Source organism: Lissotriton vulgaris, chromosome 4_1, assembly GCF_964263255.1.
Source record: "Lissotriton vulgaris chromosome 4_1, aLisVul1.2, whole genome shotgun sequence".
In the NCBI taxonomy this organism is placed as follows: Eukaryota; Metazoa; Chordata; class Amphibia; order Caudata; family Salamandridae; genus Lissotriton; species Lissotriton vulgaris.
The window spans coordinates 788,771,715-788,793,869 of NC_141691.1; positions in this window are offsets into that span (position 1 = coordinate 788,771,715).

Below are 22,155 nucleotides of genomic sequence, written 5' to 3' on the forward strand. Positions count from 1 at the left end.
TGACTATACCAACATATATGTATCATGTATGTAGCATGTATGTCAAAAATAACATATAACCGTACGAATGCTACCAAAAACTGATCCAGCGCTCCTACTAAAATTCTGCATAAATGATGTCACTATCTACCACCAAACTTACCAATCAAAACCAGGCTCATAAAATAACAGAGCAGCTGAATCATGAGGCGAATGGATCTGATATGTTGTTTAAACTATCTACAATAAACAAGACCAGCTTGTCATTTTAAAAATTTATTCAAACATATTCAAGAAAACTTAGGTTTTGGAACTTTATTAAGCAAGCATTTTTAAAAGTCATAAGAAAGTTTTATTCAGCATTTATAAAGAGAGCTTAATTCAAGAAAATATTATTCATTAGCAGAAATAAGTGAAAAAGAGCATTTCCAAACCCTAACTAACTCTCTGACTCTACCCTCATCGCCTGAAAACAAAGTCTTTTAAAGTCAGCTTTCCATATGTGTAATCATCGAACAGCAGAACACGTCCCTCTGGAATCAAGAAGCGTAAGCCAAAAATCTGCTCCTAGAGCCTATTCTTATACCCTAAAACTATGGTTAAACTAACTAATTTCACATACCATCAGCTGAATTCTGACTCCCATTGGCTGAACCACCTCACTCCACAGTAAATTGTGACATATTCCACCTCAAGTCCAGGCTTTTACACAAAGCCATTGTTCATGCACAGAGTCCTGGCAGCACTTCCTTAGGCTGCTACATTTTGTAGCAAAGATTGTTCATGTAGTGCACAAAAATGCCGCGACTCACATCCTGGCCTTGAGCCTGTCCGTTCTGAGCTTCTCGTGTCACATTAGCAAACCTCTCCACAGAGTGCCTTTTGCAGTTCTTTTCAAAAACTTTTCACAATAAAAGTTCATAGGCTTCTCATCCTTTTCAAAATAAGTTTTTCTCATGTGGCTTTTCATCAGCAGGCCTCTTTTCAGAAAGCATCAATTTTCTGCGCCACTTTTGCTTGCGTCACTCGCCACTTTTAGCTCGCGTCACTTTTTCAGAAAACTATTATTTAAACAAACACAAAACAATAATTAATTCAGGAAATGAAAGTCATTCTGTTTCCAACCTACATAGCTAATGTTAACCCATTTGTATAAGTCACCTAGCAGAAACACACAAATAAAGCAGCACATTTAATATCTACCATTCTTCATAGAGTCCAGCAGGATTCTTCATAAATCTGAAAAAGACAAAAGAAAAACAAACAAACATGTATAGACAAAGACATAGACACACACATAATGCACAAAATAAGCACATGCCATTTTTGAATCAGCAGCATTAGTGTTGACAAAGACAAAAGGTCAGACAAAACAATATTAGTTATGTGTTACAAAACAGACTTGCAAATGCAACATAAAGCACATTAGTTCTGTATAATGATGTGGAATTTTACTCTAGATTGTTTTAGTACAACAAATCATGCAATAATTCATTAATATATTAGTTCATGTTATGAGAGTTTTAACTTCACGAGTCGGAATAAAATTATTTCTGAAGCTCGCTCCATCAGTAGGAAAACGTGGAGCTTTGGAAAAACAGAAAAAACAACCTGAGTACCAGATCATGTATGGCATAAATCCTTCACTGTCACTCTGTGCTGTCATCTCCCCCTCAGATTCACCCAGAGCTGCAAATCGCCTACTTTCTCATCTTAGTCACCCACATTTGATTTTCCCGTAATGCTTCACTTGTGCTCCGGAGTGCTTTAGCCCTTCAACACATAGCAAGCCTTCCCAATTCTCTGCCCCCCTGATAATCATGAATGTAGTTACTTGACTGTGGTCACCGCCTAAGAGTAGGGCCATGGCAGTCCAGACTACAGTGCCTCCCTCATTTACGTCGCCAGGTGTACACATTAGAGCTCTGTGCTCCTAGTGAGTTCTTGGCATGCCTCCTGGTCCCAAGTCTGATCTTCTCCCGTCGTCCTGTCAGCTCTAAGCTGAATACTTGTCTGCTATCTCTGTTCTTGCCTCGCAAGTTCCAGAGTACTCTCCTCTGACTTTGACTTCACCACAGGCCTTACGACTCTCGGAGTCCATCTCTCGCTTTCTTCCTGTTGGCCTTTGACCTCAAATACCATGGAAAGCTGTTGCTTCCGATTTCCTGCAGGCAGGCCAGCTACTAGCATGCTAACGTGTTCTTAGCTTGTCTTTATGGAGTGTGCCATATTGGATTCTATTAATGGTTACAAGACTTCCTCTCTAGTAATGGCCAATCGGGCCATTCACAGACAGCATTGCTGGAGAAATAGTCAATATTTTTTTTGTTGCTTCCCTTCTCAATACTGAGACTGAAAAGAAAAAGGTTGGAGTGCTAAGAACCATCTCAGGATCCTAGGATTGGAATCTTTGTTCTGGGCCAACCAAACCAAAGAAGCATGGTTCGTGAGCAACTAAAAATTGTGGCCCAGCAAATAATACTGAAGGGCTTCCATGGCCCATTTATTTGTCAAAACTTCCTTCTCAACAGTAGCACAAGGTGTCTCCCGTGGAAGGATGATCCTGCTAATACAACCCACAGGATGTAGCATACCATCCTCATCAGGCTGAGACAACACTGCCCAAGACCACTCCTGGAAGCGCCAGTCTGTAACACAAAAGGCTTTTGAAAGCCTGGGCACTGCAAGGAATATTCCTAATCGACATGACCATATCAACTGGTGCACAAATAGCACCTGCCTGAATCTGATAGCCTAAATACTGCAAAGTGTCAGGGCCAAGGCACTTTTACTGGGGTTTATTGTGAGCCCTGCCTACCAAAGAGCAGTGAATACAGAATGCAAATGTTGAATATGTAGGTCCCAAGAACAACTAAAATGATAATACCATCCAAGTATGTGGCTGCGTACTGATGATGAGGATGCAGGATACAGTCCATCAACCGTTGAAAGGTGTCAGTGGCTCCATGAAGTCCAAATGGACGAACCTTAAATTGATAGATAGCGAAAGGGGTCGCAAAAGCTGTCTCTTCCCTTGCAGTTTCAGACAAGGCAATTCACCAATATCCTTTAGTAAGGTCGCGAGTGGGCAGAAATACAGCTTTATGCAACTTTTTCATCAGCTCTTCAACCCGGTGCATAGAATAAGGGTCAAATTTGGATATGCTGTTGAGCCGGTGGAAAGCAATGCAGCATCTAAGAGTCCATTCACATTTGAGTACTAAGATGACAGGGGAACGCTGTTTGAGGGTTCCATGATTCCCTCGTGTAACATAGTTATGAATCCCTTTCTGCTGCTTCCCTCCAGTACTCAGGGCTTTTGTAAGAATGTAACCAAACCATTTGATTGCCCTCAGTAAAAATGTCATGTTGAATAAGCCTGGTGTTCCCGTGCTTCCCAGAGAATAAATCACCATATTTATGTAGGATCCCTTTTAATTGGCATTCCTGCTCAGGACTGACAAGATTTCACATACTTACTTCCCCTGAATCCTTTGGTCTCCTTGTTGGGCTGAAATTAATCTTTAAGGGTTGGGAGTTAGTGACAAATAATGATAGCGTTACTGGAGGATTCTTCTCTACAGTCTCTTCCCACTTCTTTAAGAGATTCACATGATGGATCTGGCTGTTTTGTGAAGCCCAGCCACCCTGTATGTTACAGGGGTAATTTGACCGAAGACAACAAAAAGTACCCTGCCACTTGGCCAGTAAATTGTTGTCCGAAGAAGTCAAGAAAATAGGGACTTTGTCCCCTTGCTTAAACTCCTGACCTTGGACTGTTTGTCATACACTCACTTCTGCTTTACCTGAGCATTCTCTAAATTTCTTCTCACCTTCTCCCACAGGGACATCACATTGTTTTTCCGTTGGACTGCATATTCAAGTAAGCCCCACTCCCTCATCCTTCTTTTATCCCATTGTTCAGCTGTCATATCAAGCAAGGGGCGGGGTTGCCTACTAAAAGTTCAAAAGGAGAGAATCCAGTGGAAATATGAGTATGACATTTAATTGCGAATAATACCAAGGCAATTACTCATTCAAATCTCTTCTGATATCACAAACCATCTTTTTCAATATGGTTTTGATACTGTGATTTTATCGCTCCACCAGGCCATCTGACTGGGGATGATAAACAGAAGCCTTAATCTGTTGTACTGTCAGTATTTTACACATTTGAGGCATAACCTTAGACATGAATGGAGTTAATTGATCCGCCAGCAAATCTCTGGGAAATCCAACTCTAGAGAAGAAACTTACCATGGAATGGGCTACCACAGAGGTGGTTATACTAGATAACAGTATGGACTCTAGGTACCTAGTAGCGTAATCAACTAAGGCCAGGATTTTTTGATGCCCTTTAGGGGAAGTCAGTACTGGACCCACCAAATTCATTCCAACCCAGGTGAAAGAAATATGGATGATTTGGGGAAAAACTCCCATTCGAACAACACTGTAGTAGGCTGCAAATCACAACAACAACCTGAGGTATTATAAATACGTTTTCTATTGGTTTTGACAATAAAAGGAATTTGATGAATATAACATAACATCTTTCGGAATGGCCACTTCACACTCTCGGTGCTCCATGAGGTTTATATGCAATGATCTTTGGAGGGAATCATGGATCCTCAGAAAACAGAACAACAACCAGGATACCAGCTTATGTATGGCATTAACAATTCAGGTTCAACCCGTGCTGTCTGCACCTCAGATTCACCAAGTGCTGCAAATGGTGCACCATTCCATCTTAGTCACCCACATTTGATGCTACTGTTATGCTTGACCCGTTCTCCAGAGAGCTGCAGCCCTTTAACACGTTCCAAGTCCTTTCCACTTCTCTGCCCACCCGGTTATCATTAACCTAGTCATGTGGCTGTGGCTACGCCCCAGGGGCAGGGCTGTGGCATTTGGCACAACAGCATCTACCTTCTTCAAATAGCCGGCTATACATGTTAGAGCTCCACGTTCCTGGTGAGTTCCCTGCTTGTCTCCTGGGCCCACGTCTGATCTCCTGTCTTCCTGTCTGACCTCCTCTGAAAATTCCTCTGCTGTCTCTGTCTTTGGCCTTGCAGTTCACACCATACTATCCTCTGACTCTCACTTCACCACAGTCCTTGTGGCTCTCAGCATTCACCTCTCTCTTAATTTCTGTTGGCCTTTCACATCAAATACCCTACAAGGGTGTTGCTTCTGGTTTCCTGCAGATGGGCCAGCCACTAGCACGCTTACTTCTTCTTGGCTTGTCTTTATGGCGTCAGCCAAATTGGATTCCATTAACAGGTCACAAGGCTCCGACTCACATTCCCCTTATTATTTCCACAAGAAGGTATTTCTTGAGCTTTTGTAAGAGAAGTGAGTGGAATCACACTGGAATGAAAGTTGTTAAGTAAGTATTGTTTGAAGATATTGATTGTAGCAAGTTTATGATTACCAAGTGTATAGGGAAGCCATAAGATATTGTTAAATGCTTTTCATAATAAAGTTACATTGAATGTAATAGGATCTACAGAAAGTTAGTTAGTTAGTAGAAATAAGGTCGTTCGTTTTACCAAACAATGTATTTTAACTCAGAATGTTATTCACAGTTACCATCTCATCTTTATTGATAATGCAGCTTAAGAGAAAGTTTGAGTATCATTCCAGTAAAGAAAATGAAAAACACAGACGGTGTCAGCAGGTGTATTATAGACAAGGTCTGAAGGTAATTTGCAAAGCCAACATTATATTCATAGCAGAAAAAAAATGTATTTTGGTTTTAGGTATCAGTGGTCCTGCAGTGCAGATTAATTTCAACTGTGCAACCAGGCTATGTGAATATATCCAACTTCTCTGTTTCTCTCTCTTGTCTGATCTTTCCCAGGGCCTACTTCTAATTTACATGCCAATATTGAAAGTTTGTCGGTGGGTTTGGAGAAGTGTAAAAGCTTTCATTTCTCCTGCGGTGTTCGACTTGCAAGATTAGTGCTTATTGACATGCATTTCAAGTGACTATAGAACTTTCACAGGTGCACTTCAAGCAGGCACCAGCTTAGAATGCAGATATCTAATGTTGCAGGCTCTTCTAGTTTTAGGATGATCTGGGTATCATTAGAGTAGGTATAACAGAAATGATTAAAGGGTTCATTGAAACCTTTACGACGTCTCTGTTTGTCATTAAAGAGAATTAGAGCAATTCGTGAGCAGGAGGGTTGTTTATACCAGGGCTGAAAATGGTCTGGAATAGCAAGAGTAAGACAATCTGATGTCTCATTTGCAGGCCTGAGGATGTCCATTCCATGATTTATTCAACGGGTGAGGTAGTGCTAGATGGTGCATTCAGTCAAAGGCCGCAGCTAGGTATTTTTTTTAATTCTTCCGATAGTTCTACTTTAAGCAGGAGGAATGCAAAACTTTCCTATGAGAAACTGTTGATTGGACGTAGTCTAAGATGGCACTAAATTAAGTGTCTATGCTAAGGCCAGGACAGGTCCAAGTTTGGTAGTTGCAAAGGATGCTATTGTCTTTGAGAAAGGCAAAGATTTGCATACGGTTTTTGTTAGATCTGGGGGTCTCTAGTTGGCAGAGGTAGGTACCTTTGTCCAAATAGGGACCCTTGCTTCTAGTCAGGGAAAGGGGGATACACACTTTAGATAACCCCTGCTCACCCCCTCTGTAGCTTGGCACGAGCAGACAGGCTTATCCCAAAGGCAATGTGTAAAGTATTTGCACTAACACCCACCGTAACACAGTGAAACACTACAAATGGACACCACACAGGTTATTTATAAACATGCAAATATCTTTATCTGATTTTAGGCAAGATCAAAACGACATAAAACCAACATACATAATTATTCTTTCCTTAGCAATGTTCTTTGAAATGTTCTTGGCAAAAATGAACTTGTAAAAATAAATGAAATTGTACAGTCAGTATGGCTGCAAACTCTGGTTCCAAAGTGTGGAAAGTCACTTCAAAAATGTGCTCCCATTAACATCGGGCACTTGTCTCTTGTGCGAAGGGCCTCTCTCACCCTACGATCAGGTTTGGGCTAATTACGGCGTTCTTGCTGAAATGCTGCCTTCAAGGTTACGTTTCTACCAATATGATACCCCGGCTGCACTTGTAGCCCAAAAATGCTGCCTCGCAAGTTGCATTTCGATCAACAATGCCCCAGCTGCACTTGTAGTCCAAAACAATGCCCCCGCTGTACTTGTAGCCCAAAATGCAGCCTCGCACAGACAACAGCATGCCTGGGAGTGTATTACCTGGGGCTGCTCTCATGTTGGTGTCTCCTTCCAGGTGATCCCCGACTGGAGCACTTCTCCTCCGGCGTTGGCAGTGACGGGCTTCCTTCCGGACGGCCCTCTGCTCTGCGTAGTGGTGAATTGGGCGCAGGCGTCCTGGTTGCTAGGCTCCAGCTGCAACGCGGCTCCTCTCCTCAGCGAACCCAGCCTCCGCCAGATGGCTTGTGTAGCTGAGGTGAAATAAAAGCCAGCGCTTAGCACTTCTGGGAATCGGGGGCCTGTGGTGATGAAATACCAGCACTCAGTGCTTCTCTCGGGTCATGGGCCGGTGGCGGTGATACATGCAGCGTTCTCAGTGCTTCTTGAGAGCAGATTGGCATGTAGGCAGGGCAGGCTTCACGGCGGCACCAGCGACCTCCTGTGGGGAACACAACTATCCCCAGAGGCAGTAGCAACAGCGGAGCACGGTGCAGGGGGTGCGAGCTTCAGGAGCTTTGCAGAAACTTGTGTATCCCTAAGTTTCCAAAAGTAGGCCAGCTCTTCTCAACCCCTCGGAGACAGTTATACTTCAGACGGGACAACGCACACAGAACAGTTGCTCTTTAAGCAGGGGGACACAGCACACACAGCAGAAAGACCCTTAGTTCTCTTCCTCAGCAAAAACAGCAACTGCAGGTCAGCCCCCAGACACACAGCAATGGCAGCACTTTTCCTCAGTCTTCCTCAGCTGTTCTTCTTTGGCAGGGATTCCTTCTTGATCACAAAGTTTCCTAGTCTAAAGTTTAGGGGTTTCAGTTCTGATATTTGTACCCCAAAAGTCTTTGTTCTTCATGTGTGAGGGGTCCTGGACGCAGTTCAAAACAGTTCTGGGTGCACTCTGCCAGAGCACATCTTTGTCCTTTCTGAGTGTGGGTGAGGGCCTTCAGTAGGTGGAGCCAGCATTGTGGAAGGCTGGCACAGCCCTATTCAGACCCAGGTGCTACTCCTCCCACCACTCCAAATGCAGATAGGTCTATTCAGCCTAGTGCTGACTCACCCAGACTCCTGGAGCCACCCCATCCCCTGCCACTCACAAACCAGACAGTCAATTCACAAACAGGCAGAGGTTCACAGAAAGGTTGAACAAGTAAATAGCCACTTTTTAAAAGTAATATTTCCAAACTCTGAATTTAAAAACCATCCTCCCTAAAAGATGTGTTATTAAATTCTAAATTCAGGGATACTAGATTCCAAATTTCTATCTGGCTGCTATGGGAAGATATGCAGGTAAAAATGTTACACCGCATTCCCCATTCTGTCCTATGGGCAAGATAGCCTTTCAATAGTGAAAAACTAAATTGGCAAAATGACAATATCAGGACATGTTACCCTATGGGCAAGATAGCCTTTCAATAGTGAAAAACTAAATTGGCAAAATGTCAATATCAGGACATGTTACCCACACTAGTACATGTCCTACCTTTCACATACACTGCACCATGCCCAGGGGGGTACATTGACCCTACCACAGGGGTGTTCAATGTTCTAAGAAAAGGGAAGGGTCAGGCCTGGCAACTGTGTTCACAGGCCAGGTCAACAAGGCAGTTTAACAAACTGCTCACAGGCACTGCAGTAGCAGGCCTGAGACACCATTTTAGGGTTACTCCTGTGGGAGGCACAATCAGTGCAGCAAGCCCACTAGTAGCATTTGAATTACCAGCCCTGGCACACTCAGTGCACTTTACTAGGGACCTACAGGTAAAACAAATATGCCAAGCATTGACAATCAGTCACAATAACAATTTACACAGATAGCATATGCACTTTAGCACTGATCAGCAGTGGTAAAGTGCCCAGAGTCCTCTAGCCAACAACCACAGGTCAGGAAAAAATAGGAGGAGGAAGTCAAAAAATATGGGTCTAACCCTGCAAAAAGGGCCATTTCCAACAGTGTTCCTAGGAACTGTCTAATAAATAGCAGTTCAAAGGTAGCATGGTCTAAATAATCGTTATCGTCTATTTTCTCTATCCTTTTGATGAAGGAAGTCTTAAGACTATTTAAGACGGAACATTAAAGAAGGAAAAGGATGAGGATATCCATGGCTGGAGAAGATAATGAGAAGAACGTTCTTTAAGATGTGTTTTGAAAGAAATCTTCAAGGGAGTCAGGAGAGTAGCTGGCTTATCTTCGGTTGTCAAATGTGTCCATCATTATTGACCTGCAACAGTTGTGCATGGTTATGTAGTTGGAATGAGGTGTCTTGGAAAAAGGATAGGATACTGGTTAGTCTTGGTGGATTTTAGAAGAAAAGGAGGAGTACAGGTCAAGGGTATGCGACATGTAATGTGACAATAGTGAGTGACAAAGGGTTTCAGATTGGATTAATTAAATTGAGCTGCGCTCTAGTTTTTTGAATTAGTTGAATGATTTTGTTGAGTACTATAGATTTATCAGTGGGTTTGTGATATGGGTAGTGTCTCTTTCCTTTTTTTATATGGCAGCTTGGTATGGTATGCAGTGGTGTTAGAGGAATAGTTTCCCTTTCTCCATGTACTGTTTCTTCAAGCATTTTTCTAGGTCTTTAATTCTTTGAAGAATTAGGAACTGTTGTAGGTAATTAAGTATATTTATCAGGTTTTAGTTGGAATCAAGAATTTGAGGACAATTGATTCAATGTTGCACTGATGTCTTTGGTTCAGGCAAACCAGTAACAGTGGAGTTGAGTTATATTACCTTAAGATCAAGATCCCTACATGATTCTTGACATTTGGGGTTGATGTGGCTGGTGGTTGCGGAGGAAACTGATGGTTTGTTAGGTTTTTTGATGGAGAAGTGTGGCTCACTGGTTAGAGGAGGCAGACCTGGAAGCAGAGGTCAGCCCGGGACCAGGGTTCAATTCCCGGCTCGGCGGCGTCTTGAGTCCTAAAATGTCCACGGACTTGACAATTCTCGCTCCGGTGCCTACTCGATTCATGGGTTCACACTCTGCGATTCTGGGCAATAGCTTACTTAATCTCCACAATGGCCCCTGGCGGTGGGATGCCTGGCTTTCACCTTGTGGATACCCTGCCGGGTTATCTCACAGGGGAATACCAGGACGGGTTCCCTAAGCAAGCGCTTAGATACCGGGTTGGTGATTTGCGCTATATAAATACATGTACATTTACATTTACATAAGGAAACCTGTGACAGCTATGGGTCTGTATAGGGAGAATACTCCATCTAAGGTATGTCCATCAGAGTGTTTGGGTAGAATTACCAGAAGATATTTAGCAGTTCTATTTTTGAATGGAGAGATTAAGGATGGGCAGGTTGGCTTTTAAGATCTCATAGGATATATAGGGTATAATAATAAAGGTGCTGTTACAAATAGTGAAACAATCTGTAAATGTCAGTTTGAAAGGGGTCTTATTAAAAACACAGTTGTGCAACATAATGAGAACGTTCCTAATTTAAATACATCCTCAGTAGCAAAGAATTCGGTTACACTAATGGGAAATGTATGATTAGGGTAAAGTATTTGTGGTGTAAGGGAAAAGGGAAACGCAGTAAAACTTTGATCGGGGGAGTATTATTGATGATAAGAATAAAATGGGGAGCAAGAGAGGGGAAGGAAGTGGACAGGAGAGGAAAAAACCTTTGCGTAGGGAATTTATGATGAGTTAAGAAAAGGCATAAATTAAGATATTAGTCTCCTGAATCAAAAGTGAAGGTACAGCATGTGCATGATAGGACTGAGAGTAAAGGGATGGGTTTGAGGCAGCAGAATTTGAAAATGATGATGAAGAAGAGTCAGGATTGCACAGTATAGGGAGTAGATGTTGTGAAAATGTGTGATGTCGGAGTTGAGGGAAGTGAGTGGTATCAAAAGTTGACTTTTCAGAGAGATGGGTGAGATAGGTGATAAGATCACAAGGGTGAGCAGGAGTTTTAGGGGAAAATGATGGGGCACAGAATTTGACCTGAGATGATCGGGGCGGTGATGTGTGTTGTTGATTTGGGTGAAGGAAAGAGTGAGATGATAGGCGAGAGATTATGGATGAGGACTCAATGGAAGAGGTCACAAACATTCTCTTCCACCACAGGGCTTAGGACTTAGGACACAGGAGAAGTGGAGATCAAGGGAAGAGTCGGATGAAGGAAAGAGGTGGATGAAGGAAAGAGGTTGACCAATAGCGGAGAATGATATTGGAGTTCTAAGCAAAGAAGGCAATAAATGGGAGAGCACTTGATAACAGAGCAGAGGAGGAAGGGTGAAGGATGGAGGAGAAAGAGGAAAAGCTAGCAAAAGGGGGAAACATCATTTACCACGAAGGCATTACCACTAATAACGTTTACCACAGGTCACTTACCACGCAAACGTCTTTTCAACGAGGGTGCCTTCCACGACCGTCTTTACCACGCAAGTACGTCCTGCGTGGGCTGGGGGGGAGACGTGGTATTCCTTCCAGTCGTTCTGCGTGGGCTTGGGGGGGCTGGGGGGGCTCGGAGGGGGGCTCTCCCCCCCCCAAAAAAAACAAAGGAGCGGGTTACTTAAATAAAAAAAACGGACTTCAGTACCACTGAAGTAAAAGGAAAGTGCCTCCCCCAAAGACGTGCCGTGTACGTCAAAATACCAGTCCTTTTTAAATTTTGGTAGACGTGTTTTGACGCTTGTTTCCATGGTGGATGGAAGTAAGGGCTGCTGGTGAAAGACGGGAAATAAAAAATATATATATATTTAAGCGCACAGTAAAATAAAAGAATAAATAAATCTAAGGTAATTTGTAGTTTTTAAATGTTGAAAAAAACGATCGATTGGGTTGCAAAGCAGTTACTACATACTCTAGAAATACTTTTTTGCCGATCAGTTTCATTATGTTATATACAGAGACATTTATGCTTAATGGACGTTTCTACGCGTGGAATAAGAATATATCTTTCCATTCCGCAAACAAAAATGCCGCATACCATCAGTCCGCATTTTTTAGTCCGCAAAAACCATTACTCCTCAAGCCATAATTCCGCAAATTTTTACAACGCATATGGCTTTACTACGCATGCAATTACAACGCAAATGCATGTTTGGTGAAGTCATATACTTTGTAAAAGTACTTTATTTTTAAAAATATAAATATATATATATATATATATATATATATATATATATATATATATATATATATATATATATATATATATATATATATATATATATATATACATCCAACCAAACACCTCCACCGTTGATGAAGGAAGGAGCCACAAGCGGGGGTAAGTAGAGGAGTTCTTTATTTGCAGGCAGACATGGCGTTATGCATTTCGGCGTGAGCCTTCGTCAGACGCCTCTGCCCAACTGTGAGTTCATTCCCCCAGGTGTTCTCTGCCGCACCCTTAATTAGCGAGTGCACGCCTCCCCCTACCACATGATTGGTAAATGCAGTGGAACTGCAAATCCCAGAATGCCTTCACTCTGGGCGGTATTGCGGGGGGGAAAAAACAAAGTCAAATCCTTGTAATGCCTGGCGTGTGCATAGTATGGGCGATGATCAAGACAGTCAATAATTGCATTGAGAACACCTCCAGTCCCCGCATTCGCTTCAACCAACAGTCCACAGGTTAGTAGGATCGTGTGCAGGTAAAAGTTTACCGGCACCATCGGTGAAGTCACCGACTGTATTTCCAGCGTTCCTTGCTTGCCTGTTAGCTGCGGGTGAGCTGCCTCATGCCAATCCCTTGGCGGAAACGAGAAACTGCAAACGCAGGTGACCAGAAACGAGGCAGCTGGCTTGTGAAGCGTGGGCTCCCAACCGTGTCTCTGGACGACACGCAAAATATCCAACCAAACACCTCCACCGTTGATGAAGGAAGGAGCCACAAGCGGGGGTAAGTAGAGGAGTTCTTTATTTGCAGGCAGACATGGCGTTATGCATTTCGGCGTGAGCCTTCGTCAGACGCCTCTGCCCAACTGTGAGTTCATTCCCCCAGGTGTTCTCTGCCGCACCCTTAATTAGCGAGTGCACGCCTCCCCCTACCACATGATTGGTAAATGCAGTGGAACTGCAAATCCCAGAATGCCTTCACTCTGGGCGGTATTGCGGGGGGAAAAAACAAAGTCAAATCCTTGTAATGCCTGGCGTGTGCAGAGTATGGGCGATGATCAAGACAGTCAATAATTGCATTGAGAACACCTCCAGTCCCCGCATTCGCTTCAACCAACAGTCCACAGGTTAGTAGGATCGTGTGCATGTAAAAGTTTACCGGCACCATCGGTGAAGTCACCGACTGTATTTCCAGCGTTCCTTGCTTGCCTGTTAGCTGCGGGTGAGCTGCCTCATGCCAATCCCTTGGCGGAAACGAGAAACTGCAAACGCAGGTGACCAGAAAAGAGGCAGCTGGCTTGTATGGCCGCGATACCCGCCACCCCCTCTCAACACACTCCCCAAGGATGGGAAACCGGAAACAGTTCTTGAACTTTTGGAAGGCGGGAAGGGAGTTACCCTTCCCAGCCGTATTTATTAAAATATGAAACAAAATTAAAAACATTAAAATAACAGTTTCATATTATGTACAATTTCATTACCACATTGCGATGTTTGGCTAACCTTAACATATTCTCTAATACAAAGGTTCTCCTAGCCGAACTAACATCCTACAAAACATTAACTTGAAATTTTGAAATTGTACATCCTAACGTTTAAGGGCCAACGGCAAGGTCGTAACCGGTGTCAAGATCCCTAAACCCGAAAATCCCCCTCACTTGTGAGGGGCGACCGCACAGAGGTGTACCTCAAGTGCAACTACCAATTTCCCTTGACTTGACGGGGGCCCCAATAAACTCGACGCCACTTAAAGGTCGTTCGAGGACTCGTGTGAGGTATCTAGAAGGTAGCGTAGACCCCCTCCCAAACCCCACACAACTTACCACATCTGCCGTCGCAGATATCCTGGCCCCGGGAAATTCCCCAAGAGGGGGCTGTAGCCCCTCCTACCCAGGAAGGGGCCTTGACCGCCTTTCCTTTCCTTTCGGCGTCCCATCCTTAGAAGGGACCGCCTACCCGTTGAGGGGCCAATGGCCACCTCCCTCGAGCGCTCCCATCCGTAATGGGTGATGCCCACTCATAGGGATCTACTAATTAGTGCTCACCGATCATGACCTTACCGCCCGACCAAAAATAAATACGACAATTTAACTAAATTACTCTATTAAAAAAAACAACCATAAACCATTTCACGTATGATTACTGATCAATACCTAGTGCATAAACCATTTCACGAATTACTTTATTTGTAGAACATATTGTAGCTGACCATTCTTTATTGCATACTAAGAATAACACGACAATCACCACAACCTTCAAGAAATAGAATTACCATATCAAAACTTTATTCAACTCAACTGGCTGTCCTCAGGGGCTGGTGGGTGGGTTCAAAATTGGCTCTTCGTTCCGTCTCGAGCTCACGTGCAGCGAGGGGGTGCAGCTTCAGAGCACAGGAACAAGAGGATGCGTTCTTGGCTTGTTGCTCCTTTTATCCGTCTTCAGGGCGGGCGTAAACCCTCCCCTGCCTGCCCTTAGGGCGTGGCCAGCCGCGTCAGTGTTTAGGCCAGCCCACTCGAGGGCGGGAAACAGCGCGCCCCGGCTACGCCGCTTCGGGCATACCAGCCGAGGCTCGCCTCCCGCCCAAAAATGGCTTCCCGGGGGGCTCGTGGTACTCGGCCATACGTTCGGGGGGACCGAATGGTCGCCCCTTTCCATATGGCCGCGATACCCGCCACCCCCTCTCAACACACTCCCCAAGGATGGGAAACCGGAAACAGTTCTTGAACTTTTGGAAGGCGGGAAGGGAGTTACCCTTCCCGGCCGTATTTATTAAAATATGAAACAAAATTAAAAACATTAAAATAACAGTTTCATATTATGTACAATTTCATTACCACATTGCGATGTTTGGCTAACCTTAACATATTCTCTAATACAAAGGTTCTCCTAGCCGAACTAACATCCTACAAAACATTAACTTGAAATTTTGAAATTGTACATCCTAACGTTTAAGGGCCAACGGCAAGGTCGTAACCGGTGTCAAGATCCCTAAACCCGAAAATCCCCCTCACTTGTGAGGGGCGACCGCACAGAGGTGTACCTCAAGTGCAACTACCAATTTCCCTTGACTTGACGGGGGCCCCAATAAACTCGACGCCACTTAAAGGTCGTTCGAGGACTCGTGTGAGGTATCTAGAAGGTAGCGTAGACCCCCTCCCAAACCCCACACAACTTACGACATCTGCCGTCGCAGATATCCTGGCCCCGGGAAATTCCCCAGGAGGGGGCTGTAGCCCCTCCTACCCAGGAAGGGGCCTTGACCGCCTTTCCTTTCCTTTCGGCGTCCCATCCTTAGAAGGGACCGCCTACCCGTTGAGGGGCCAATGGCCACCTCCCTCGAGCGCTCCCATCCGTAATGGGTGACGCCCACTCATAGGGATCTACTAATTAGTGCTCACCGATCATGACCTTACCGCCACAGGCCGGATAGTTGACCGGCTATCCGGACCCCCCACACACTCCTACCTAAAGGTCATGTCTTAAAGTCCCCAGCCAAGCTATCAGGTCTCCTATGAGTAACTCGTTCCCCACCCGGGACAAATGAATACCATCACCTAAATACATACTGTCCCCTTTAATACAACCATGCGAAATAGAATGCAGTGTACTCGAACGGAACAAACGACTCACTTTATTATTAATCTTCCTTACTGAATGATTCAGAGCAGAAACTGAAAGAGCCCCCCGCCACACTTTTCGCGGTATCATATGGGACCATGCGATTGTGCACCCTGGAACTCTTCTCGCTAACCAACTTACAGTGGAAAGCATTGCCTCAAGAAGTAGTCGTCTACCAGTGGACACCAAATCGTTGCCCCCAAGATGTACTATGACTACAGACGGCGGTGACCTCGTCCGCCCTAACAAACCCTCAAAAAATGATTGAAACTGGTCAATACAGAGCCCGCCCTTTCCGTAGAAGGACACACTGTACCCGTATTCCCCAGCCACGTGAATCATGTCACCTGCTTTGAATACGTCCGCGGCCCGCCTCACGTATGAGTGGCCCACGACCCACACCTCCTTTTTCACAGCCGGTGATGTCTGACCGCTGACCCGGTGTTGGGTCGACTGCCCAGTCCGCCCCGCCTCGTAGGCTTGCGCAACTGAAAAACCAAAGAAAACAAGAAGCGTGAGTACATCATTACAGCTTCACAACATGTGCAACCGCACATACCTTTTATAACAGTTCGAGGACCAATGCCCCACACGTTTAACTTGTTCGACATTCAGACCCCTGGCTGTAGCCTCTGTAGCAGCCCCTATCCGAAAGGAATGGGTCCCAAACTCGCCGGGGTTCAAGCCCGCAGCGGAGATTGACATCGCAAGCACCCGCTGAAACTGAAACCTCGTCAGTGGGGTGGTGTCCGCGTGTCGCAACAATGTCCCCCCCATGATGCCACCCTTTGCGCTAAATATTCTTCTACGCAACTTACCGGGCACATGGAGGACCCGGGAATCCTTTGTATGATTATGCAGTCCCCCATCGCACTCTGGTCGGTCTTGGACCTGACAAACGAGATGGACATTGTCTCCCCTCTGACCTGAACGTGCTCTTGGCACAGTCCCCCCGTCACATCCCGCTTGTTCCTCACCACTAGTTCGCTTACCCGCATAGCCCCATGGAATGCCAGCGCAAAAGCGGCTCGGAATAACACTGTTTCATACTGGGATGAACACGTTGAAGGGAGTACAGATAATAACAGGGCCAGCCTATCCAGACCTATCGGGCGCCTTACATCTATTCTGCGACCCTCAAGGCGTTGCCACCCACGTAGCGCTTTTTGTACCACGAAAGACGCTGTCGGGTCCTGGATCCCATAAGCCCTAGCCACGAAGGATATGGCTGCCCGATGCCTCTGGGCAGTAGCCACAGATTTGCCTGCCTGATGTAAAGACAGCAGGAAATTTACTACCCACTCCTCCTGGCCCCAAAGCTCCCCTCCAGCAGTCCCCAAAAAGGCCAAATAGGAACGGAACGCCCCTTCATATGCCTTCCTTGTCCTGGGTGCTAAACTCTCTCCCACGAGGTTTCGTAGTTCGGGGCACCGAGAGACCAGAGAGCTTCGGGAAAGGGTGCCGCCATCGGGTCCGCTGTGGGCAGAAAACCCCAGAAGGCCTGCATACGGAAACGAGAAAGCGCATCAGCCGCTTGGTTCATCACCCCCGGCACATGTCTTGCCTTAAATAGGACATTCAATTGCATACACAACAAGACAATTTCTTTCAGCAGCCTCAGGATCCATTTGCATCGTGCCGCCTGGCTATTGATACACTCAACCACGGTCATGTTATCAGACCAGAATACCACAGAGTGATCTCTAAACCCCTCAGGCCAAGTTTTCAGGGCCACCAGAATGGGGAACAATTCAAGAAAAGCAATGTTACTCGTCAACCCATCCTCATGCCACCATGACGGCCATTTTTGAGCCGACCATTGTGTGCCAAAGATGGCACCAAAACCAATGCTCCCTGCCGAATCTGTCCACAGCCCCAGCTCCACGGAGGACACCGCCGGTTTGTTCCAGACAACTCGACCATTGAAATCCGCCAGAAATGCCAACCAAATGCGCATGTCCTGGCGAACCTCGGCCGAGAGCCTCGTGCGATGGTGACCCTCCTTCAGGCCGACCATGGCCTGAGCGATCGAGCGGGAAAAGGGGCGGGCCATCGGTATTACTCTCAGGGCAAAATTCAGCTGTCCCACCAATTGTTGCAATTGCTGCAACTTAACCTTAGACTGACTAATACACGTCTCCAGGGATGCCCTGAACCTAAGCACTTTTTCTCTTGGTAAACGAAAACAACCCTCCTCCGAGTCGAGCTCGATCCCCAGAAACTCGAGGCAAGTCGAAGGACCCACCGTCTTACCTGGTGCCAATGGCACGCCAAAATGGTTCATTAAGACACAAAATTCATTCAAAGCCTGACCACATTCCGGATCCCCAGCTGCCCCTAGAAACAAAAAATCATCGAGATAATGCATAACATGATGAAACCCCGTCTTCCTTGTGAAGACCCATTGCAGGAAACAACTGAACTGCTCGAAATAGGAACAAGATATAGAGCACCCCATTGGCATACATCTATCCATGTAATAGTGTCCCTGAAACATGAAACCAAGAAGACGCTGATCGTCTGGATGTACCGGGAGCAACCGGAACGCTGACTCGATATCAGATTTCGCCATCAGCGCACCGGGCCCTAGGCGATTCAAAATGGCTACGGCCTCATCGAAAGATGCATACCGAACTGAACACACTGCCGGGTCTATCGCATCGTTTACGGAACAACCACGTGGGGCTGATAAATTATGTATCAGCCGAAACTCACCCGGGTCCTTCTTGGGGACCACCCCTAAGGGGGAACAAACAAAGTTAGCAACCGGTGGCACATTAAACGGACCGGCGACTCGACCTCGAGCCACCTCTTTCCCAATCTTCTCCTGTACCACGGTCGTGTGCTGCAAGACTGATATTTGGTTTTTACATTTCGCTAAACCCTGAAACTCCCCCACTGGGATGCGGAAACCATATGAAAACCCGTTCCGCAACACCCCAGCGGAAGCGTGGTCCGGGTATTCGCTGAGCCAAGGAATCATTGCCATGGTATCAATCGGAGTAGGTAAAGGCGCCCCTCGGACTATTTCAGACCTGTTTGGCGCCTCCTCTACCCCCGTTATCACCCGTTTTGGCTCTGCACATGGACTCAGGATGGGACGCTTGCCCACACCCGCTACATTCGTGCCTGAATTTGCATGACCCTTGGGGCCTCGTACATTTACCCCTGTTAAAGTTCCAACAACTCCCTTTTTTACCTGTGGTGCCGTTCGGCCTGGACTGGTATTCGTTACTCGCGCCTGATCGAAAGGAGGTCCCAGAATATTGGCGGGAGGACTCCCCCACACTACTCCCTACTAATGGCAAATTCAACATACCAGTATCCGACATTTTTGACCATGACACAGAATCGTAACAATCCCAAGTTAAGTTTTTATCATGTTCTTTCGCTTTCCTGAAAATATTATCGTAACAGAACCATTGATTGCCCCCATGTGACACGGAATACCCCATGATACGTGACTGATAAATCGGCAATTCAGACAGTAACTCGGGCCTACGTTCGCCCAGGATGGATGTAAAAATCCCCCACGCCTTGCCCCAATTGCCAATGTTCTCATTTACCTTGAAGGCGGCCATCTTTGCGCGCCAAACACTCGGATGCATGAGCTCCTTTTGGCTCTTAACATATTCCATCTCATAATGATCGGTAAGTAACGAGAAGATGTTTACATATTCATCTGCCCATATCTTCTCCTTAATAGCTAGAGGGACATGTTGACCCAACTTTTCCCTTCTTGACGGGGCAGACTCATCCCTCGCAATCGGCAATGGCCGCTTACCTGAACCGGAAGCTGTATCTGCGGCTGAGCCTATCCCAGGTGGCTTTCCGCCTGCCGCGGCCGGCGTGATGACTGGCGATGCTGCCTTAGCCGCCTCCCTTGTTTCGCGCAGTTGCCTTATCAAGACCCGTGCGTCGTCAGCCGTGGCGCCCTCGTTATTTTTACCCAACCACGCTGCTAATTGTGTTGCCAGCTCGGGCGGCATATCCTCCCCGGACACAGGGGTGACCACCACGGGGATCGGATTGCCCTCCGTCGGAACCGGAGTTGGCTCTTCGAGTGGGGCAGAGGGAACCGGGATGCCCCCTCCAGCTGCTCCCCTTCTGGGCCTCTTGCCTTTTCCTCCCGGAGCTGCTCCAACCAACGGACGTTTCGGCCCCTCTTCTCCATCTTTCTCCGCCATTCGCTTCTTTAGGTCGGTCACCTCCTTCATAAGAACACGCAGCATCTGGTCGGTAGTCATTCGCTTTCCGACTTTCTTAGGCATTCTCCGACAGAATATCTGTAAGACAAACAAGAAAGATTACCACATTCAAAATTGGCTCTTCGTTCCGTCTCGAGCTCACGTGCAGCGAGGGGGTGCAGCTTCAGAGCACAGGAACAAGAGGATGCGTTCTTGGCTTGTTGCTCCTTTTATCCGTCTTCAGGGCGGGCGTAAACCCGCCCCTGCCTGCCCTTAGGGCGTGGCCAGCCGCGTCAGTGTCTAGGCCAGCCCAGTCGAGGGCGGGAAACAGCGCGCCCCGGCTACGCCGCTTCGGGCATACCAGCCGAGGCTCGCCTCCCGCCCAAAAATGGCTTCCCGGGGGGCTCGTGGTACTCGGCCATACGTTCGGGGGGACCGAATGGTCGCCCCTTTCCATGAAGCGTGGGCTCCCAACCGTGTCTCTGGACGACACGCAAAATATCCAACCAAACACCTCCACCGTTGATGAAGAAAGGAGCCACAAGCGGGGGTAAGTAGAGGAGTTCTTTATTTGCAGGCAGACATGGCGTTATGCATTTCGGCGTGAGCCTTCGTCAGACGCCTCTGCCCAACTGTGAGTTCATTCCCCCAGGTGTTCTCTGCCGCACCCTTAATTAGCGAGTGCACGCCTCACCCTACCACATGATTGGTAAATGCAGTGGAACTGCAAATCCCAGAATGCCTTCACTCTGGGCGGTATTGCGGGGGGGAAAAAACAAAGTCAAATCCTTGTAATGCCTGGCGTGTGCAGAGTATGGGCGATGATCAAGACAGTCAATAATTGCATTGAGAACACCTCCAGTCCCCGCATTCGCTTCAACCAACAGTCCACAGGTTAGTAGGATTGTGTGCAGGTAAAAGTTTACCGGCACCATCGGTGAAGTCACCGACTGTATTTCCAGCGTTCCTTGCTTGCCTGTTAGCTGCGGGTGAGCTGCCTCATGCCAATCCCTTGGCGGAAACGAGAAACTGCAAACGCAGGTGACCAGAAAAGAGGCAGCTGGCTTGTGAAGCGTGGGCTCCCAACCGTGTCTCTGGACGACACGCAAAATATCCAACCAAACACCTCCACCGTTGATGAAGGAAGGAGCCACAAGCGGGGGTAAGTAGAGGAGTTCTTTATTTGCAGGCAGACATGGCGTTATGCATTTCGGCGTGAGCCTTCGTCAGACGCCTCTGCCCAACTGTGAGTTCATTCCCCCAGGTGTTCTCTGCCGCACCCTTAATTAGCGAGTGCACGCCTCCCCCTACCACATGATTGGTAAATGCAGTGGAACTGCAAATCCCAGAATGCCTTCACTCTGGGCGGTATTGCGGGGGGGGAAAAACAAAGTCAAATCCTTGTAATGCCTGGCGTGTGCAGAGTATGGGCGATGATCAAGACAGTCAATAATTGCATTGAGAACACCTCCAGTCCCCGCATTCGCTTCAACCAACAGTCCACAGGTTAGTAGGATCGTGTGCAGGTAAAAGTTTACCGGCACCATCGGTGAAGTCACCGACTGTATTTCCAGTGTTCCTTGCTTGCCTGTTAGCTGCGGGTGAGCTGCCTCATGCCAATCCCTTGGCGGAAACGAGAAACTGCAAACGCAGGTGACCAGAAAAGAGGCAGCTGGCTTGTGAAGCGTGGGCTCCCAACCGTGTCTCTGGACGACACGCAAAATATCCAACCAAACACCTCCACCGTTGATGAAGGAAGGAGCCACAAGCGGGGGTAAGTAGAGGAGTTCCTTATTTGCAGGCAGACATGGCGTTATGCATTTCGGCGTGAGCCTTCGTCAGACGCCTCTGCCCAACTGTGAGTTCATTCCCCCAGGTGTTCTCTGCCGCACCCTTAATTAGCGAGTGCACGCCTCCCCCTACCACATGATTGGTAAATGCAGTGGAACTGCAAATCCCAGAATGCCTTCACTCTGGGCGGTATTGCGGGGGGGAAAAAACAAAGTCAAATCCTTGTAATGCCTGGCGTGTGCAGAGTATGGGCGATGATCAAGACAGTCAATAATTGCATTGAGAACACCTCCAG